The sequence below is a fragment of the Rattus norvegicus genome, chromosome 19 (genome assembly GCF_021556685.1).
Source record: "Rattus norvegicus strain SHRSP/BbbUtx chromosome 19, alternate assembly SHRSP_T2T, whole genome shotgun sequence".
Lineage (NCBI taxonomy): Eukaryota > Metazoa > Chordata > Mammalia > Rodentia > Muridae > Rattus > Rattus norvegicus.
Window position 1 is genome coordinate 51,850,132 of NC_141552.1, and position 22,733 is coordinate 51,872,864.

Genomic DNA, 22,733 nt, shown 5'->3' on the forward strand with positions numbered 1-22,733 from the left:
CTGAGTCCTGCGTGTGAGACCGGGCAAGGATGTGCCTGTAAACATCCCCCATCCCCCGCCCCACGCACCCACGCACCCGCACGCACGCACGCACGCACGCACAGGCTGAGAACCACTGGTTTGGAGTGCATTTATGGAGGCAAGGTAGCAAGAAGTGGCACAAAGGTTCCACTCTGTTGAAGGCATCCAAAGTCCTGGGCGCGCAGCATGGTCCTCGCTCCCTTTCCTTTTCTCTCTGGCACGCTCAGGGGAAATGTGTTGGGTTTGTTGCTCTCTTCAAACTCTCCATCTTGAGCTGTTTTCTAAAATACGCAGGGGCTCAGAGAGGAGCTGTCCCAAAGTATGTTAACGGGGCCTGTCCTGTATAGTTCATCATTTATCTTTAAGACTAAACGTTCTGAGAGTAGTCCCTGGATATTATAGAAGTTCCCTTTGAGCCTTTTATTTATTAGTTTTTAGAAGCTGGGTCTCTTTAAGAAGCCCAGGCTGGACCCTTGCAGAGATGCTCCTCAGGCCTGCCCGGATTACAGGTGTGAAGCTCCATCCCATGGTTTCTCTTTTGAAGTTGGCGTCTAGGGGGTGTGGATGCCATTTCTGGACAAACCATTTTCCAGTGCAGGCTACAAGCCCCCTGTCCGATTCTGTCAGTGAGCCATGACACCAGCTGGAGCCAAGAAGGAAAGGAACCATCATTTGGCAAAATGTTGGGAAACTCTGGCCCTGCTTGCTTCTCATCCGCCTGGTCCAACTTCTCCCATCTAGAGAATGGCATTTGCTATTTTAGGGGTGGTCTCTAATGGTTAGGGGAATGCGTGCTCAGCGATTATATTTCTCTGGCTTCTAGAACAGCCATGTGCTCCACAGTTATGTGGTTAAATCAGGCAGACAGGACAGCCCACATTGCAGGTGCTCAGAATAGGGTAAAAGGGTGAACCCCATTTTGAATCCTTTCTAGTTGCTAGGGCTTGGGACTCAAAGGGCACATTTGAATACGTACAGATCCAACAGGTGTTTCTGGTTTTTTGTTTTGAAAGGGAAATTGTCAGAGAACAATTAAAGCATTGTCAGCAACACTGTCAGGAAAAGGCAAGAGTTTTTTAAATAATTACATAATATGCCCGAACCATATTCTTGGTTCTGTTTTAAATAGAACTGAGAACTCTAAATTCGCGTGGGCTGGGAAAGGCTGTTCCTATGAAAACCATGTTGGTAGTACCAAGCAATTTTATACTTAAAAAAAAATTACGTTCCCAGGCCTTCCCATCCCCTCGGTTCTTTGAGAAGCAGCTGCAATGTTAGGTGGAAGTCTAAAGATTTTAAACAAAATTAGTGAAGAGGCCTGGGAACTGTGACTATGGCCCAGCTGGCAGGGGGCTTGCCTAAAGGCCAGAGATTCAGACCTTCCCCAGCGGTTCAAGGTCATCCTCAGCTACATAGGCTGTTTGAGGTCAGCCAGGGATACACGAGACAAAAAAAGGTGGAGGATGTTAAGGCCACTGACTTGAGGCGACGGCCCTTGGGTGGAGCAAGTCCTGCTGCAGAAGTGTCCAGGTATGGGTGCCAGGCACAGCCAGTGACAATGTGGGGTGCCCGGGGAAATGCAGGTTTCAGCTGGGCAAGTAATAGTAAGTTTATCACATAAAATATACATACTGCAGCTGACCACACACAGGTACACACATGCGCACACATAAAATATACATACTGCAGCTGACCACACACAGGTACACACATGCGCACACATAAAATATACATACTGCAGCTGGCCACACACAGGTACACGCATGCACACACATAAAATATACATACTGCAGCTGGCCACACACAGGTACACGCATGCACACACATAAAATATACATACTGCAGCTGGCCACACACAGATACACACATGCACACACCACACATGCACATACCACACATGCATGCACACATACACCTCTACCTTATACTCACATTTCAAGAGACCATCTTGCATTTACTTTGGCATATCCACCTTTGGGTGGTGGCCTGCCAGCAGGCCCTACAGGAGGCTAAAAGAGACAAGTGGTTCTCTTGTTCTGTCAACCTCTCCACCCCCCCTCCCCCCTTTGCCTTTCCTAGTGTTTCTCAACAAGTTTTGTGCTTCTCACCGCAAACTCTCCTATCAGATGGTCACCTGGTTTTGGTGTTAAGTAAAACGTCTTTTCTGTCTCCAAAGTGCAAAATTTTCTCCAGTCCTTTGGGTAAATTTTTAATTTTTTGATACTTTCTCCCATTATTTCCTTTTAAAAAATATGTATTCATGTAATATATAATATATCATATATATTTATATAGTCATATACTATATGTAATGGGGTGAGGTCAAGAAGCTTGATTGGGTCTGCCGTACCTTTGCTAGGTATGTGGCTGCCCTTGCTCACCCCAGGCTCCTGGCCTGCCTCTTGAGTTGTTAATAAGATACAGAAAAGGCATGGGGGTTCACCTGGGAGTCTGGCTTATTGCCCATAGAGGATCCCTGTGTCTGTGGCGAATAGGTTGCTAAGAAGGAAAGTTTGAGTTCAGACTCATTAGGAGTGATGAGGGAACCTTCTCTGGGGTCCTTTCTTGGACCATAGAAGGTTAGAACTATTTACCTACGGCTGGTGTTTGATCTGTAATTGTTAATGAGCAGGGAAGGTTCCCAGGCTCAGGACAGAGCCTTGAAAGCCTACTTGGTCTCTTAGGTCAACAACTGTAGCAACATTTTCTTTGCCAACTCGGCCTGCACACCGGAATTAATAATGGAAATGCCCACCCCTGGCTGTCTGCCCCTTCCTCACTCTCTCTGTGAGGATCTCCTCCTTGGGGACTATTGGGCCTTTGCAGACACTTGTGAGCTGACCTCTGTGGTCCGCCACGGTGACACATGTCATTACCACCGAGCAGGCACCTCCTTGTTCCTTGGAGGAGGGTTGAACCCAGGGACTAGTAGGCTGTGAAGGAGGCGTTCTGGTGTCATGGGATCTGCCCTGTTCTGAACCCAGCTGTGGCCCCAAGGGGATCAAACCCCAGGCTTCCCCTGTCTGCACTCTCACCCCAGCGAGGAAATAGAAAAGCAGATTTCCTACCTGGGCCAGCTTCCCTGAGTGTCAGTCAGCTCTAGGGGACAGTGTGTATACTGGGGCCCTTAGCTTTCTGTTGAGTGTGAAAGCTCTGTTAGCAGCCTGTATTCGAGTGCTTTGTCTCCTGTGTCTGTATTCTGGAATGTGGGTTCCCCAGGTCCCAGAGCACCTGCTTTCTACCCATGTATTTGGAACCCTCATTTCTTCTGAGAGCTTCCTTTGGCCAAGGAGGGCAATGAGCAGGTATGGGCGCTGAAATCCTGACTGCCCTCAAATCTTCCTCATTCTGGGAGCCCCCGCCTTGATTGGTATAGGTTTCACCTGACAGAAGGTGGGTATCGGACTTTGGCACTTTAGTGTGACAGCCAGTCATTTTACTCTTGGTTGCTCCTGAGGGGAAGTCACCTCTCTGGGACAGTAGGAACAATACTATCAGGGGTTAGCTCTCCTCCTGCTTGGGCCCAGTGAGGGGTTTGGGAGGGAGCTGCGACATGTAGAGGTGTTAGGAAGATTCCAGGGTGTTCCAGCTGGGGATTGTGGCAGCTGAAAGAACCCCCATTTAGTTTAGAACATGCTTTCCCTGGTTTTAGCAGGCTGTGTTTGAATCGACTTTGAATCCCAGTACCATCTCCCCTGGGCTCAGGAAGATTCTCTGCACAGCAGCTTCTGCTGGTGGCTTTTTTGTAGAGGGTGGTTTTGTGTGTGTGTGTGTGTGTGTGTGTGTGTGTGTGTGTGTGTGTGTGTGTGTGTGTGTGAGAGAGAGAGAGAGAGAGAGAGAGAGAGAGAGAGAGAGAGAATGAATATATGAATATGAACGAATATGCAGACTAGGAGTCTCCTCACCCAAGATGGTGTCCCTCATAATCTTCCCCTACCTGCACCTCCGTGTGGCAGACTGCGCTTCTATCCACCCCCTCTGGAGATGTCCAGGAGGATTCAAAGCAGAGGGGGTCTTAGGAGCACCCTTTTTCCCCTCCAGCTAGCTAACCAGGTGGAGCTGGGCCCAGAATTGTGATTTCCACATGCGTCCTACACAGGAATCAGTGAGAGTGAGGCAGGCTCCACTCCCTGGCCCCCAAGCCAGCTCTGGTCTAGAAAGTGCCGTGGGGGCGGGGGTGTCTTGGCTGGAGACCCCCTTGTTCACGCTGCATCTGTGTTCACTTTCTGATTCTCGGGTCGGGCTTCGTTTTTTTACTATGTTTTTGCCAGATTTGGTTCCATTAGTGATGGCTGCAGCTGTCCAGGCAGGAAAAAGCAAGCAGTGTCCTTGGGGAGTGGAGTCCTGACCTCCTCCCTCCCAGTCTCAGTGTGTCCTACTTTGAGTGGAGACCTGTGACACCCCCACCCCGCGTGCACTCCCCACGCCTCGTCCTTTACCTCTCAGCCCGCAGCTTTGCTTGGAGGCGCAGGCTCCGGACTCATCACTCAGGGTGACATTTCCTCTCTTGATACTTCAGTTCCCAGAAGATTCCTCCTCCCACCCACCCTGACACATACCCTTCCTGCACTCAGAAGCCGTGTCTGGCCGGCTCTTGGGTCTTCTCTGAGAGGCGTTCAGAGACCTCAGGCCTCACCTGGGGAAGTTTCAGACAGCAGTCGTAAAGCCCGGGTCCTCGGGGAGGGGCCGGGAGGGAGCTAATTACACAGCTAATTGATCCAACAGATGTCGTTTAAAGAGATGTCGTCGTTTCTGAGTGATTTGGCTGTACAACATCCCACCTTGCTTGAGACAGGCTTGTAGCCCTATCAGAAAGTCTCTCTCTCTCTCTCTCTCTCTCTCGCTTTTTCTTTTTGGAAGAGCCTGCTTCCTGTCCCTTTTTGAGGGTCTTGTGACCCATTCTGGGTTTTCCAGAAAGCTCCCGGTGTGGTCCCCACCGCTGGTCACTGTGTGCTTACACCATTTGACATGGCTTGGTTTCTACCTCTCCCCGTGCCAGCTTGTGCAACTATTTGGTTTGTGTGTTGAACCTCTGGCCGTCTTGGGTTGCTTTGCCTTTAGGGGTACATTGAAGGATGCAGAATGTGTGTGTGTGTGTGTGTGTGTGTGTGTGTGTTGCAAATGAGTTGTTCTAGAGCAGTCCCCCTCCACTCCCCATCCTCCCCCATCCCTGTCCCCCTTCTCTTGCTTCAGTCCCCACTCTCCTTTGAGATAAAGTCTTGCTGTAGCCCAGCCTGGAGCTCACTGTGTAGCTCCATGTGACAGTATTTTGCTACTTTTCTTCTGGGACAGAATGTTGTTCTGTAGTGCAGGCTGGCCCCAAATCCGCTGTCTAGATCAGGCTGTCCTCAGACTCCTGATAGCCCTCTGCCTCAGCCATGCAGTTAGGACTCTCCAGGTCTACCTTCCTTCCATTGTCTTTATTGGAAGCATGTCTGGGAGGAATGTTGCTGACAGTCCCTGAAGGTGTCTTCTGATTGCATACGACAGGACTCTAGCTGTCCCAGTTGACTCCTCGTGCTCAGGACAGAGATTGTGGAGGGAGAAGGGGCCAGCGGAGAAGCCGAAGGTGGTACTCTCTCTGCAGTGGGAACAATGGAACGCAAAGGTTGGAGGCTCTGTCTCCTGCAGGTTTCCTGGGCGTGGCTAGGGCGGACTTGTTATCGTGGCCTGAACTTCCAGGAAGTCAGCAGGTGCACAGCTAGGCTGCTGACATCATCGTTCGCATGGCTACAGAAGGTTGAGTTATCTTCGGGTCTCGACCCCTTGTTAGCCCTGTGTGAGTCTGGACCTATGGTACCTGTCTGGTTTAGAAGTGGCATTGCCTCATCGAGGTTGTCCTTGGTGACTGCAGCACCAGGGTCTTGACTGTCTGGGTCATCTTCAGCGGCCTTGTCCCTGGGCTCCTTTTCTGTCTATCTGCCAAGTTCTCCATGACTTGCATATTAGGGCTCCCCCTGGGTGGGATCCATCTCCCCTTCTCTGTGTCTCTCCCAAAGGCTTCATAAAACCCAAGGATTCTCAACACCACCTCTCACCTGTCTTCATCTCTGATATCTCCCCGCATCTGACTCCTCAGCTTAGAATATAAAGACTCTATATGACCCCTGCTCCAAGCAACACCCCCGATTTCTCCCCTTCCCCTGAACTGGCATAACAAACCCTATCTGAGCTCCTGGCTTTCTAGTTTACCATGCAGGAGTGAGGTGGGTGTGGCACGTAGATCAGGGCCTCACAGAGTCATCTTGAGCCACAGCTTTACCTTTCATTCTCCTCAGAGATTTATTCTTATCCTGACTTCTGGGCAACACCCCTCACAGGATTCTGCAGAATGTGTCAAAGGCTTGGGGAAGCCCTCATCCATTCATCAGGACGGGTCTGCGGCCTCCTAAAACCCTGCTAGCCTGAACTGCTCCCTTCTCAAAGTTGCCTTATCCTCTCTACTCATTTCCCTCAGGGAAATTTTTTAGTTCATCCTGCAGCCCACTCTCATCTGCCATGGTCTGTCTCTCCCTAGTTGGAGAGCCTTTAACAACAGGATCCGTTTAACCACACCCTAATTTGTGTCTTTCCCGGTGGATGGGTAGTCTGTGAGCAAGTGTCATTGCTTGAAGATTTGAGAGTAAAAGACGGAATCTAAAACCTAGAAAGCATCCAGCTCTGACAAGCCTCTTCCCCTTGTTTTTCTGGAGCTGCCCCTTCCCCTGGGGAAATGTCCACGACTAAACCGTGCTTACTTAGCCCCCAACCTGGTCCCTGCCCTGAGAGCTTTGTTCTAGTAACATAAACTCCAGTCTCCTCCTCTTCCTCCTCCTCTTCCTCCTCCTCCTCCTTCTGGCCATGAAGTCAGCCATGTTTCCTTCTGGTTTTCTGGGATAAGGCTCACCTTAAATCCACTGTGTGGCTGAAGCTAGCTTTGAACTCCTGATCTTCCTGCCTCTCCCTCACATCTTCTGGGATCGCAGTGGAATACCACCATAGCAGAGCACCACAGGGCTGAGTCTGAGCCCCTTATCTGAGTAGTAGACCAGCCTCCTCAGGGCAGCGGCTTGGAAATTTGGTTCCTGTGGTCCAAAGAAGTACATTTTTCTGTTGGTCACTCAGGAGATCCCTGTACAAATATAGTTTGCATATATGTTTAAAACCAATACTGTACATATTTTCAGCAGGTATGTACCAGGGCTGGATATAGTCTGTTCTCCGTGTTTGATGAGTTGGTCAGGCTTCACTGATGCCACTCTCGTTTGTGTAGGGAGCTTTGCAGAAATGTCCAGCCCTGCACAGCCCTTCCCATCTGACATGTCCTGTGGGACTCTTAACTGAGAACCCAAATGGGTCATGATCCAGTCTAAAAACCACAAGAGAGAGGGGTTGCCGACTCACTAAGACCTGTGCAGGTCTGCCCGAGGAAATGGTCACCCAGTTGGTTAGATCGTAAGACCGGCCGGCAAACTGTAGTTACAGCGAGTTTTATAGAGAAGTTATCATGTAGGAAGATGAGGTAGGCAGAGGACCGAGGAGGCACCTTTCTGGGTCTTAAACCTGGAGCCGCACCAGTTAGAGTAGATAAGTTTCCCCTTATGTGTGTGACTCTAGAGCTTTGGAAAGAAAACTAGCTGTGAGCTGAACATTTATATGGTGGGGGGTGTCTTTCCTCTTCCTCTTCGTTTAATGTTTTCCTTGTAAGGAAGGATGCTCAGTGATCTGTCAAGCTCAACAAACAGTTCAGTACAGCAAATACTACCCATGGCGAAGTATTTGCAAGAAGGAATGCACTGTGCTGATGCCTGCAAGGTACCTTCAAAGGCATCATCAGTGTAAGGAGCATGCATCTGATATCCAAGGGGATAAAGAGATGGGTAGATGTCTGGTGGAGTGTTAATCTTGGCATCTCAGAGGTGGATATGGAGGTTGTCTAACCTGTAATTATTTTCAACTTATCTCTACAATTGAAATGTCTTTTAGTTTTTTAGATTTATTTATCTATTGTATGTACATGAATAACACTGTCACTGTCTTCACACACACCAGAAGAGGGCACCAGATCCCATTACAGATGGTTGTGAGCCACCATGCGGTTGCTGGGGATTGAACTCAGGATCTCTGGAAGAACAGTCAGTGCTCTTAACCGCTGAGCCCTTGAAATGTTTTTATAATGTAGGGTAGAGGTAAACAGAAAAACAATGTCATCTTCCTACTGTGAGCACCACCATGTCCAGAACCTTATGTGTAATGTAAGGTGTTCCTTCCCCACCATCTTCTCCATCCCTTGGCCAGAACAGTATGGGCCATGCTGGGCCTCTGAAATAACTCAGATGAGTTATTTCTGTCCTTACAAACAAGGGCCTGATCTCCCTGGAGGCACAATCTAGCTAAGGGCTCTCAAACTGCAACGTGAAGCTAGCAGGGTCTTGGCTACTCAGGGGGTCTTTGGATGCTCATCAGATACAGTTCCCACCCCACAATTCCCCTTTGCATCCAGTGTTGTCCACATGGGAAAGATGAAGTCCTTGATGCTGTCTGCAGAATTCAGTCTTAGTTTTGCTCCTTATTGCTAAATGACATCAGGTGTCTCTTAATCATTCAGAGGACGCTCGGTAGGTGTCAGACAGGTGAGGGTTTGGGTGCAGAATGGAAAGCTTGAGTGACTGTGGTTGCTGTGGTCACCGGGGGTAAACCCACGTACTCTTAGTGTTCCCAAGGGGAACAGATTCTCTCTCTGGGATCTCTAATTTCCTCTGTGTTCCCGTCTGTGAAATGGGCTAATAGAACTGCCTGCCCAACAGGTTGCTGAACAAGTTGAATGAGATAATACATTTGATGTGCCTATAGTGAAGTCTGTATATAGCAGAAAACCATGTGTGTGTGTGTGTGTGTGTGTGTGTGTGTGTGTGTGTGTGTGTGTGTGTGTACGCGCACGCGCTGTATGCACATAAGATGCGGGTGCATGTGCCTTTGTGACTCCCCGCAGAGGTCAAAGGAGGATGTCAAGGGTCTTTCTCTATTGTTTTATGCCACATTGCCTTGAGAGAGTTTCTCACTGAACCAGAAGCTCACCATCTCTCTTGAACTGACGGGCCAGCAAGCTCCCAGGATCCTCCTGTCCCTGCCCCTGTCCAGCCATGCCCACGTTTTGTGGGACGTGAACTCAGATCCTCTTGCTTGTAGAGGAAGCATTCTTCTTCGCTGAGCCATTTCCCCAGCCTCACAATCCAGTATTTCATGAAAGTACCGTGTTCTTTTGCCTTTGGTTTTTTTTCCCCATTGTGTTGTGTAGAGACATAACCGAATACATTTTTTTATTCATTTTTCAAATTTTAATTTTAATAAATTTAATAAACTAGATTTACATTTTATTTATTCATTTCCAAGTGCCTCAAATCTTTTTCCTCTTACTAAAAATACACTTTTTTTTTTAAAATAAAATCTATTTTGGTTATAGTGTAGCTTCCCTCAGCTTCTCCAAGTTCCTCTCCTCCTCTCAGGATGCACACCCTTTCTCTCTTTCCTTAGAACACAAGCAGGCATCTGAGGGATAACAATAAAATAAGATAAATCAAAACCAAACAAGTCAGAATAGGAACAAAAACAAAACAAACAAACAAACAAAAAAACCCCAACCAGACCAAAGGCAAAGGGCCAAAGAAAAAAGCATGAGAGAACACACAGAGAAGAGATACCCACGTCATTCATACCCACAGGAATCCATGAAAACACCAAACAGAAGCGTGTGTGTGTGTGTGTGTGTGTGTGTGTGTATGCATGCATATATAGATGTGTGTGTATATGTATGTGTGTGTATATATGTATATATAGATGTGTGTATATATATGCATGTATATATAGATGTGTGTGTATATATGTATGTGTATGATATATATGTGTGTATATATATGTATATATGTATATATATATGTATGCGTGCACAGGATATGTAATGTTAAAAACAAAAAACAAACAAAACCCAAAAAACCCTGACAAAACATTCTAAAACAAAGAGCCTCAAAAGATACCATTGTGTTCCTTTTCTGTTGGCCGTCACCGCTGACCTGCCCCAAGAATGGTTTGTATGCCCAGTGAGATTCATTCGCAGGAAACGGATTTTTCATTTACAAGTGGTTATCTATTGGAGACAGCTCTGGGTTGGGGATGGGGTTTATGTCCACTTCCCCTCTTAGCACTGGAACCCCATCTGGCTTAGACCTGTACAGTCCTTGCGCAGGCTGCCACTGTCTCTGTGAGTTCATGCGTGTCATCTTGTTGTGTCTCTAAACCTTCCCCTCTGGCTCTTAGAATCTTCCCACCCCTCGTCCACAGGCTTCCCTGAGCCTTGATGGAGGGATTTGATGGTACATCTCGAGTAGGACTGAGTGTTCTGGGGTCTCTCGCCCTCTACACACTCTCCCGCTGTGGCTCTCTATTCGTTCCAATCGGCTGCAGGAGGAAGCTTCTCTGGTGATGGCTGGCTGAGCAAGGTGCCAATCTTTGAGTATAACAGAATCTCCTTAGGAGTCATTTTATGGCTACGTTAGTAGTATTTGGTTTTCTCCTAGGTCCCTGTATGTAATCTCAGATTCTTGGCTGCCAAGCAGTGTCAGGGAGGGCTTGCATGTCATGGAGTGGTCCAGTCAGATACCTGTTGGTTACTTCCCCCATCTTTCCACATCTTTGAGGCACGTCATCATTGTAGATCTGAGCGTTTGTTGGTGTTTACCTTTCCCCTTTGGTAGTGTGCAGAGTATCTTCTAGTACAGTGAACACTGGCCCACAGGGGTGGAGGCTGCAGGTAGGCACCAGCTGGACTTCTCCATGTTCAGTGAGCTGTGTAGGCACTGTCTTCACCTAGGGCTTTCCTGATAACTGTCTTTTCATAATGCGGCTTTCGTTGGCTTTGAACTTGGCACGCTGTAGGTTTGGAGGACAGAGTTGGGGGGGGGTCACCATTACTAGTGTTCAGGAGATGACTGAGAGTGTCATTTGACCATGGTTGCTCTGAGGTGGCCTTGTGTGAAGAGTGAGAATCTCCGACACCTCACTGAGGTTCCGTCTAACTAGCTAGACACCCAGGTTCCTTCTAGCACGAAAAGCATATGCTGGTTGAAGTTTTTACAAAGTAGATACCTCTGCCTCTTCTAAGAAGAAGGCCACCAGCGAAGTCCCTGGGAACTCTGGAAACCACCCAGGGCCAGCTTTACTCAGGCCAGTGTTTGGTCCAGCCCTTCTCTGTGGAGAGCCAACTGCTGTGAGAAGTGAGCTATGAGGTCGCTTTTATTGCCAGTCTCTTAATCCTGGTGTCCACAACCCGAGGTGTTGCTGCTTTATCCGTCTGTCTGTCCGTCCGTATGTCTGTTCATCCATCTGTATTTATTTATTTTTTTAATAATAATGTCCAGCATCAGTGCGGCTGTATCTCTCCTACTTACTTGGTCAAAATTTGCTCGCTGCATGTGAGGATGTAGAGGTTCAGAATGGATGGGAGAGCATCCCATGCATTCTCAGAGACTACTCTCCTTTCTTATTCTCTCACGGGTTTTCCACAGAGGCTAACACATTTAAAAAAAAAAAAGAAAAGAAAAAGAAAAGAAAGAACAAGACAAAGCAAGCAAGTAGTAACAGGGCAACTTCACCAAAGCAGCAGCCTCCACGTGTGCACCACAGAGGTAGAGATGAACAAAAAGAAAGCCGGGCTCTAATTAAACTGGAATACGCCTGACACCGCTGTCCTTTCATGTGTGGTGCCTGCCTCCCAGTGCATCCTGTAACCTTGGAAATCCCACAGACCGTCCCGGAGTAGGGGCAGCCCCCCAGACACCAGCCCAGGGTTGGCTGGCGCCTCAAAGCCGCCCTTCCCCCAGCCTTGCACAAGTGAGTTCATTTACATCGAAAGCCTCAGTGTCTGTGACTTGGCTGACTTAACATTGCCTTAGGAGTCTCCCTTCAATGTTTATATTTGCGTCCCTGCTTGTGGCCTTCGAGTCCCCACTCTCCCTTCCTTACAACCGGCACCTGCAAGCCAAGTATGCAAAACCGTTTCCATGGCAACCTTGGGTGAGCTATTAATTTTAGATATTCCAGAAGTTACTTTTTCAGCTGGAACAATCCTCCTCTCCTCATCTCTGTTTGAAAGTCAGAGGCTAATCTCCTTGGCTACCCTGGCTATAGATGTTTCCCCCCTTAACCCCTCCTCTTTTAAAAGCCGATTTCCCCACACTTTATCTAATGAAATACACCGCTAGCCCCGGGGTTTCTGGTTACAGATATAAGTCAACAAGTGGTAGGAGGAGCCACCTGGCCTCAGAATACTACCTTTTAACATCCACAGCCATGTGCGCAGTACACATAGCACGCAAGTCTCACCCAGTTTGTTGTCTGCCTGGTGGTTAGAGCAGTGGGAAAGGGTCCCAAAAAATACACTTCTAAACAAAACAAAACAAAACATTAAGCTGCTCCTCTCAGTTGAGCTGACAGAGAGGCTAAGTTTCCAGGATGCGTTTACATGGGTGTCAGGAAGTGTGTGGAGATGGAGCCCACGAGGCTGGAAACGCCTACAAAAAATGCAAAAGCCAGGCAGCCTCTCACCGGAGTTGCAAATTGAAACGCCAATGATGAAATGCAAAAGGGTCTTTTTGCATAGCAGCGCTCTTTCCCCACGCAGTCATCACATCTACTAAGTGCGGTGTTGTAGTGACCAAGATGCGGGGTACAGCGTGCATTCCTTGGTCACGCGTCAGTCATGGCCCTCGTCGTTTATTCTTAGCACGGGATAATCATCCTTACTTTGGGAAATGCATAATAAGCCTTAGTTTTGCTCTGGCCCAGTAGGTCTGATAAGCACTTTGTTTTCCTATGTTCATCAGTTTTAATCTGATACTCGCTGTGGGCCACAGCTAAAAACAAGGAAGCACATGTTTCGCTCTGTAACTGTGGAGTTTTGAGATAGCATTGGCTTCTCTTAGCCCCTTAGAGCAGAGCTGGCCTTCCTCCTCTTACTTGGTTGGGCAGTGGAAATGGATGCCCGGCCCATCTCTTCCATGACTGGGCCACGCCCACAGCCTTTTCCAACCCCTCACCTTTTGAGGCATTCCTACCACCCCAGTCTTAGGACCCCACTCTTCAGACTGCTCTGTACTCCACGTACCCCTGTGGGAGAGAGGACCCTGTCTTCTGGCTACTACTGCTGTCTTCTTTGACCTTTGACTTTTGTGTTTTCATAAGCTTCTTTATGTTTCCCCCTCTTCCATTCCTGAACAATTTGATCAAAAGCCAACGCGTTATCCACGAGGAGGAATCTCACGGGAGTGTTTTCTTCAGTTGCTAGCTAGTCTTCTCCCTTGGGGAGAGTAAAGACAAAACAAGGGGAAAGTCCTGCTTGTTAGGCCTGTGGGGTGTCACTTCCATCCATCCATCCATCCTTCCTTCCTTCCTTCCTTCCTTCCTTCCTTCCTTCCCCCTTTCATTTCCCCCTCCCTTTTTATCTGTAGTAGGTTGGTTCCGTAGCTGTGATGCAGAACCACCTTGGTGAGGAGAGGACACTTCCACAGCATGGTCCCTGGTGCAGGGAAATAAGGCCTGGAACTCCAACAGGGCAGGAAAGGAACCTGGAGGCCGGAGTTGATGAGAGTCCGTGGAGGCCTGTCTCCTCATGGCTTGCTCCCCCTGCTTTCTTACTAGCACCCAGGACCAGCTGCCCAGAGGTGGCACTGCCCACAGTGAGTTGGGCCTTCTCATATCAATCATCAGTCAAGAAAGCACCCCAGGCTTTGCTCACAGGGCAGTCTGCTGGGGACATTTTCTCAGCCGATGTTCCTGCTTCCCATGTGACTCTGGCTTGGGTCAACTTGACCTAAAACCAGCTAGCATGGCTCTCCTTCCCTTTTCCTTCCCCCTCCCCTTCCCTTCTCTCCTTTACCCCTCCTTCCCCTCTATTTCTCTTCCTCTCCCCTTCCTTCCCCTCCCCCTTTTTCTCCTCCCCTCCCTTCCTTTCTGTTCTCCCTTTCCTCTTCCCCTTCCCTTCCCTCCCTCCCCCTCCCTCCCCTCTCCTTTCTTCTATTCCTCTCCCTTTTTTCTTCCTTTCCCCTCTCCCTTTCTGCTCCCTTCCCCCTTTCCCCTCCCTTTCTCCTCCCCCTTTCCCTCCTCCCCTCTCTTTCTTTCCCTTTCTTTCTCAGCCTTCATTTCTTCCTTTCCTCTTCCCACCCTCTTTGGTCCCCCTTCCTCATCGGGTACTCAGAGCCTGGTAGTCCGTGAGCAGGGTTGCATGGGCCGAGTCCCAGCCCCAGGTCTCATTTCCCACAGCTGGTGAGGAGTCTATCGGCTTGGCTTAGCAGTCTCATTTGCTGATCCCATGCACGCTTGCCTTAATGCGTTTCAGTTAATGAGGTAGAGGAGAGAACAAAGTGCCACTGTTTACACACAGACAGCCTGTGCTGAGGGCCCTGCGTTAGCCCATTTGGCCCTGGGCATCCTCAGGGAACAAGTCCCTAAGAGCCAGGCCACCTTCTCCTGTCTGTCAGGGCTGGCGCAGGTGAGTGAAACACTATGTCTGAGCTTTGCTGAATCATCCACTCAAAGTTGTTTTGTTTTGTTTTGTTTTGTTTTGTTTTCTAGGTGAGGCTTTCTTTTGGGATGATTAAAGATAACTAGACTCAGGGCTTTAGGGTGCAATCAAGAGAGTTTACCCAACTCCTACCCAAGCCATTTCAAATTCTTTTGCTTTTAACCACCAGCCCCACACTCCTTAAGGGACACCTCCCGCCATTAGGGTCAGTTCGTCTGAAGTAACTCAAAACCAGTTTCAGGAGTCGAGGATAATTCACACCTTGTATATGGGACAGTCTGGTGCCAGGCATGGTGGTGCATGCCTGTCATCCTAGGACTCAAATGGAGGTAGAGGCAGGAGGATTGTGAGTTCAAGGCCAGTTTGGGTTGCACAGTAGTTAGACTCTGTCTCGGAAAACAAAACAACACCACACCTCAAACAGTGTGAGGCAGGCGGTAAGAATTGATATTTTCTGTTTCGTAGTGGGATAGACTCTGAGGGGTAACCTCAGCTGAGCAGGAATCTACTTTGGGCCATGACTCTTACTCATCTGGGGCTCCTTGGCCATGCAGTTGCAAACACTTGGTCCTCAGTCTGGGTGAGCAGGCTGCGGTCCCGAGCAGTCAGGAACTAATATTGGGTTGGTCCCCTCTGTCATTCAAATCTCTAGCTTCTGAAAACAGAAGGTAAAGAGGTCAAAGGTCTACCTGTTCCTCTTTGGGACCCGTCCCAGCCGATGTGTGGAGGGGCATGTTCTCGTACCTCCCGCTCCTTCCGGAATTTTGCTTTCAGCTTTTCTTCTCTAGCTGCATGCAGCCCCTCAATGGTTAACCCCATTGCCTGGTCTTGGCACGGTGCCAGCCCCAAGGGGTGCTGCACAGGCTGGAGGCCCCCAGTGCATCCTGGCTTCCCGAAGGCACAGAGGCCCCGGGTTTCAGCAGGAATTAAACAATTACTGAGTCTTAGTCCTCTTCACCTTCCGTGGATCGACTCTATAAATTGTCAGCCTGTTGACATTTTAATGCGAATTATGTCATGTGGTATCCCCTTTGATTTCGACATGCTTCAGTTTGTAAATACATGAGCCACTCAAAGGCTTGTGGTTAGTGTACACTCCGGAGGCCTCAGGGTTTTTGGTGGGGAAGAGAGCGCTGGAGAGAGCACAATGCTGTGTGTGTGCCTGGCAAGGAAAAGCTGCTCTCGGGCTATGGAGGGGTGGTGGCTGGGGGTGGGGTGGATGGACTGTGGGGGGCACCTGCTGTAAGGCCTACTGCCAATCCACACCCCCAGCCCCTCCCAGGAACTCCGGGAAGGCTACCGTGGGGGTAGGGATAATTCCTTTTTTTATTGGGTGTGTGGATGGGTGAACATTTCCCGTGTCACTGTGTAACTATATTCTGTGCCATGAAGTCACTTTCTCTGTCCCCGTTGTCTGGAGGCAAACCAACTTATTCTAGATTCCAAGGCAAGCCAGCATACCAAGGGGGCCTCCCTCACCCGGGGCTGCCAGGCTTTTCCTGGAAAGAACAGCTTGGTTGATCCAAGGGACGAATGGATGGAGGATTCTTCAGCTGAGGACAGGTGTAGATGGAGACACTGAGGAAAAAGGAAAGTTTAGGTTGTTAAAATGTATGGTGGCCATGATGTCAATCCTTCCCTATAATCCCAGGACTAGGGAGGCTGAGACAGGAGGATTGCTGTGAGGGCAGGGCCAGCCTGCACCACAGGATGAGACCCTGACATAAGTGATTGGTGGTGGTGGTGGTGGTGTAGATGATGATGGTGGTGGTGTAGATGATGATGATGGTGGTGGTGGTGGTGTTGATGATGGTGGCGGTGGTGGTGGTGGCGGCGGCGGTGGTGGTGGTGGTGGCAGCGGCGGCAGCTCATTATGTGTGAGGGAGCTACAAGTTAGAGATTTTAAATGTTCAGATGCTGAACCATCGTAGAGGTCAAAGTTGGAGACGGTCGTTCCTCTGTTGTCCTCTGCTTTGCTTTTTGGGACAGGGTTTCTCTCTGACCCATTCAGCAGCAAGCAAGCCACAGGGACCTACTTGTTTCTGCCTCCCTAGCCCCGTCTCTCCCTAGCCTTGTGATTACAGGTGCCTGGCTTCTGTACTTGGTTCTAGGAATCCTAGTTTGGGACTTTATGCTGGTTCAGCAGACAGATTATCTATTTTCCCCAGCCCCTTAGAATAGATTCTAACGGGCGATTTCTTTTTTCACGAGAAATACCTCAGAAGCCCCTGTGCTTCTTCTCTGTGTCCAACTGCCCCCCCACCCCCGCCTTCAGGTCCCCTTCAAGTCTTAGAGTCCTGGAGGAGGAGTCTGTCTTAGCCATCACCCATATATAGATGTCAGTACTAAAAAATAGGAAACAGATCTTTGGAGGGTTGAGAATATGTCCAGATGAGGTGACCAGGACAGGCTCCAAGAATGTGCCCCAAGTAGGGAAGCTGGTCTCCTTTTTGCCCAGAAGGGCTGGGAATATATAATCTTCCCTGGTCTGAACATAACAACTGTTGAGCCTGCTGTCTGGGATAGAATTTGGCTGGTTTACAAAAATTCACAGGATCTTTAGTGGCCCTGGGTGGTCGGGACCTATGTCCTTCATGCTGAATAACTCCCATTTCATGTGTGGGTAATGCCCATACTAAAGCAGTGAGAATCATGCAGGAGCTGAGAAGGAAGAAGGGACCCACGGTCAATAACAGCGGTTTCCCATTCATCTGAGAGAGGGTGGGAAATGTTTTGCAGTGGAGTCTGTCTTTCCACTCATTTTAAAAGAATTCTCTTGCAGGAAAGGGTTTGAAAACTAGCCTTGGCAAGTTTCCCTTCTCTTGTCTCTTCCGTGACTGTATCTGTCTATTAGTTGGGGAAGAGGGGATGGAGTGAGCGTAATGAATGTGAGACAGACACAGACAGAAAGATAGACACGGGAAGCACATACATTCCTTTGGGACTGGTTTTGGGAAATTAATGTTCAGTCTCTCTCCAATATCTACTTTGAGTTTGGCTGTAAGGACATATCTGAAGTAAAATACCAAGACATTAGAATAATTACAGCCCACCAGCACATTAATTAAAAAATATAGTTGATAAATTTCCAAACTCAAGCAGTGGTGTCCACGCTGTAAGACAGCCCTGTGCTTTTATAAAAAAAATCATGGACTGTTGTTTGTTTCTCGAAAGTGGGTCTCTTTAACTACTTTCCTCCTGTCACTGTAGAGACCAGGTGTCAGTGCTTGGATGTCATGGCTCTGTGGCTAAGGAAATATTGGCTGTTCTTGCAGAGAATTCAAGTTTACTTCCGAGCATCCATATGTTGGCTGACAACCAATCATAGCTCCAGTTCCAGGGGTTCCAATGCCCTCTCTGGCCTCTGATGGTACTGTATACATGTGGTGAACACACACACACACACACACATACATACACACACACACACACACACACACACACACACACATTTTTTAAAGAAACTCATATGTGTTGGCCTGGATGTGCCTTACTTGGTAGAACCCCCGTGTAGCAGGTGCAAGGCCATAGGTTTGATCCCCAAGGCTGTCCATGAGGGATAGCATGGAGATACTAAATATGTTGTGTAACCTGCTGGCTTCCAGCAAGCCAGTTGTGATTATTTCATCCCTGTCTTGCAAAGATCTGGACATACGCACATCCACTCTTGCTCAGAACCCATTCTTGCCCCGCCCCCGAGCTGTTGTAAGAGATGTTAGCACAAACAGGACACTTGAGCCCCTTGAGCGAGATGATTCTGATGGTTCTGATGATGGGTGGGGGGGGGTTCACTCACTCCCGCCCTTCATTTCTTTCTGCCTTCATTCCTTCAAAGTGTAAGAGAGTTGGGTAGCAGCCAGCAGGGAGCTAAGTAGAGACGTATGTGAGATTCAGCTCAGTAAAGCTCCGGTCTGTCATCATGAGGAACCACTCCCCCCTCGTCGTTAAATGGGTGTGTATGTCTGTCTGTCAGTCTGTCTGCGTCTGTGTCTTTCACGTGTCTGTGTGTTTATATGGTTGGAGAACATCCAAGGAGACCAAAGGAGGGCTTGGAATGCCCTGGTCCTTGAGTTAGAGGCAGTGGTTATTCTCCTGATGTAAGTGCTGGGAACAGAACTCAGGTCCTCTGGAAGGACAGACAGTAAGTGCTTCTAACTGCTAAGCCACATTGCCAGCCCCAAGGAGTGACCTTTTCTTGACCAGGGGTGGCAAGTATTGGCTTCCCTTCGAGTTTGACCTGAGTGCTCCTGGACGCCCAGAGTTGTTCTGGCACCGGAAGCCTTTCGTAGACTGAGGGGCCTCTGATAGTCCTTTTGTTAGAGCATCTCCTTGTCTCCATGTCGGTTTCAAGCAGAGTTAGCTAGCTAGGTGGCAGCTCATGGACCTGTAAAGGTGCCCTGAAAGGGCTGGGGTTGGAACTCATTTACAAAGCCCTGGGTTTGGTCACCAGCACCACTGACGCCTGCTGTGGTGGCGTGTGCCTGCAACCATAGCATTGTGGATAGTGGAGGCGGGAGGGCGCGGGGGGCGCGGAGCAGACATTCTAGCTCACCCTTACATAGTGAGTTCTAGGTCACCTTGAACTAAATGAAACGGCATCTTCAGCATGGCCATGACCGAGGAGGGGCAGCCGCCTTTGCTGAACACAAGGTGTACAGATAGTGGGGGAGGAGAATTCAAAGGGAATCTAGTGGGCTCTGGGCAGCAAGGAAGAAGGGGTAAGTCGGTCCTCTTTTCTACTGTAGAGCCATGGCTTCGTATTAACTCCACATTCCCGCCTTTCTAGCTCCACAGGTTAATTGCATAGCGTACAAAGCACTGCTTGCACAATGTGTGCAGGTGTCACAGACACTGGCAAGTGACTGTGGATACAAATGGGACCTGCGTTGTCCCAGTTGTAAGGCCTTACCAACCACCCCCAGTGACTGGCCTGGACTGAGTTCTTTGTCACTCACCTGGATAAGGTCCTGAGGTGGGTGTTCTCACCCCTCAGGTTTAAAAAATGCATTAATAGGAGAGGTGGGAGGACATGGAATTAAAATCCCAAAGGAAATGAATGCCCGGAGGAAGAAAACTCAGGATGTTGTTTAATACGGGAGAAATCAGGGCAAGCTAGAGGGCGGGAGAAGTTGAACAAGAGAGTTAGTGGCAGGGGAGGAGGGGTCCTTACAATTAACTAATTCTCCTTGCTCTAACCCATGACAGAATTAATCACACATTAACATAGTGGCAACAAAATTAATGTCATATGCAAATTAGTAGTGCAGGGTCGACATTCAGCAGCAGTTGGTTTTTAAGGCTCAAGCCGTAGTTAACACCTACCAGGGTGACTACTGGCCACGGCTGGCATAGTCCTGTCCAGCCCTTGTTCTGCCTAATCACACCTTGGGTGACTCTGAAACAATAGTGACTCTCATCCTGCCGTCTGGTTGGCTCAAAATGACTGAGGTTAAAAACTTGCAGTTAGAAGTAGAGTTGAAATAACGCCAGCCTTGACTGGAGACCCTTTGGGCTCTGAGGTGGTTTGCGCCAACCCTTAGTTTACCGTCCATCTCTTGGAGGAAAGCAGGAAGTCTTCCCAGGAGCTCTTAAAGCGCCCGAGAAAGGCCCAGTTGAAAGAGAGCATTGGGTCAGCACGGGCAAATCTCAGCCTCCTTCTAACCGGAGTTCAAAACTACAAAGAGTGTTGTTTTGTGTGGCTTCAAAGAGTTAGCCCATTTAAGCCTGCTCTAAAAGCAGGAAAACGCATGCCTCTCCTTGCCGGTAACAAATAAATAAGTAAACAGGAAGCCAGGCCAGTGTGCAGCTTAGTATTCTGACTGTTTAAACTCCCGTGCCCCAGGCAAGTGTGGGCTCGTCCAGTCCAGCCAGCCACGAACCCGCTTTGTGCATTCGCCACCTGTGATAATTACTATTTTGACACTTAATGAGTAATAGCTCCAGTAGGCAGGCCTTGTAAGGAGCGTGGAGACAGAGATACGGCCCTGCCCGGGAGCCACATGGCGTAAGTGCCAGGACGAAGCAATTCAAAGCAGGATAAAAAAAAAAAAAAAAAAAAAAAAGGTCCACTGCCGATGTTGATGGCGAATGAGTATTGGCGTTTCCTTAGTGGTACTGATTTTCTTAGCTTTTTCATTAGCTCCCACTTCATCTACTACCAAGGAGAGAGACTTGAGATTGATGAGGTCATAGCAGAGATCTGGGAAGTGCTGCATGGGCTGCGGCGAAGAGTCTTCGTTCCTGGGTGTGCTTCCTGTACATTAGGTGTACCATAGAGACAGATGGTCTAGGGAGGCAAAATCAGGGCCATACAACCCGGGGCACTAGCATACCGGTGGTCTATGCTTTGGTTTCAGAAAGTGAGGCATATGAATGCATCCAGGGTAGATTGTTTTTTTCTCTCCTTATTATAGATAACCTAGGTGGCAGGTTATGCCTGTGTGTAGCATATATACAGATTCAAGTACACACACACACGTGTAAATGTATTTGTAATGTTTAGGCATGTTGCATGCCTTATATAATAATTTTATTGTTCCTCATAACAGCTTTAAAATTATTACATTTGTGTAGCGTGTGCATGCGTGCGTGTCTGTCTGTCTGTCTACATCGATGGGCCACAGCATACAGAGAAGTCAGAGGACAGCTTTCAGGGACCTCGGGAGTCAGTTCTCCTCTTCTACTGTGCAGGTCCTGGGGATCAAACCCCAGTCTTCAGATTTGACAGTAAGCCTATTTCCTGGGTGAGCCATCCAGTTGGCCTGTAGCAGCCTTACCATGCTATGAGCAGAATGATTTAGCCAAGAGCTTAGTGTGGACAGAGCAAGGAAGCAAGACAAGAGTAAGAGTGGCTTCCAGAAACATCCTTGGCTCTGACAGGTGCCAGCCCAACCTCTTCATGCATTTACCATAATATTGTCTGCAGAACAGATAAGTCTAGGATTGGATGTCCTAATGTTTAGAGTGGGATTCTAGAAACAGTGCAGCCTGTGACAGTCTGGCGATGCCGGATTAATCTTGTACAAACAAAAGACCCCAGGTACTAGAGAGTGCTTAGAGTCACACTGTGCCCTCCACAGACCTGGAGGACGTCTGTGACCATATGCAGGCATATCTGACCCTAGTGTCACCTTGTCTCCATGTTCAGTATGGCGGGCAGACACCTCCTCCTGTGCCTTGGTGACCACTTTGGATGGCATCCCTTTGCTCCAGATGCTGGTGCCAGTTGCCACACCTCCCATTTGGTTTTAACTGGCAAAACAGGTGGGACCGGATGAGACAGGCTGAGGTTAGTACAGAAGGCACAAATGACCGTAGACCAAGGAGTGTCGCCTGTGTAGGGCAGGTGGGCCTCACTGCCCCCACGGGTGATTGGGGATGATCAGACACTAATGTTCCTGTAGCGAAGGGCAGTGCCAAGCCAGAACAGGCCAGGGGAAGTTACTTTAGGGAGGAGAGTTTGGGTGTACAGAGAAGTCTAGATATGGTTCTCTGGTGCCCCTGCTTGTGACCAAAGCCGGCAGGAAGACAGTTGGGAATGCATGTCTGGCCCTGAGATGTGTCCTCTGTGGTCACGTCCTGATACCTCAGTGCAGTGAGGCCACTTGCATCTCTGTCCCCCGGCCCAGATACTTTGCAGTGGGGCTTAGTTTGGGGACCAGCTGGCAGGGGTCCCCCGCATGCCTCCCGCCATGCCCAGCTGGGAGGCGGGCCTGCTTTCCTTCTGCATCTGTGCGTGTGGCCATTTTAATTTTCCCCTGGACAGCCTTGCCTGGGACACTGCTTGCCGCCTGCTATGGTTGCTAGGAAACCGACAGAGGCCTGTCTCCTCCTTGCTCAGGACAAGGCCCCAGCCAAGTATCCCAGAGCCAGAGCCAGCATGTATCCTGCTGAGAGCCGGCCACATGTGCTAACCCCTCTTGCTCTCTGTCAGAGTCCCTTCTTTGCAGACCCCAGGAATCCTTGCTACACATCCAGCGGCCATGTCTGGTAGCTGTCTCTCCCAGCCTCTCCTGCTCGTATGGAGATCTGTTGGACAGGGCTGAGGATGGCCTGGAATCCACAGGAAGGTGACAGTCCCTCAAGCTTCTTCTGTCACCCTGAGACCACACTTGAACAGACCAGATCCCCTCTGGCTTCTTGGCCTCTCTGGGTTATC

At 49.1% G+C, this 22,733-nt stretch overlaps 1 protein-coding gene across 4 annotated transcripts in view; it reads left to right on the forward strand.

The window, feature by feature from the left end:
• Positions 1–22,733, forward strand: part of Zfhx3 (zinc finger homeobox 3) — a 255,000-nt gene that overhangs the window by 103,870 nt on the left and 128,397 nt on the right.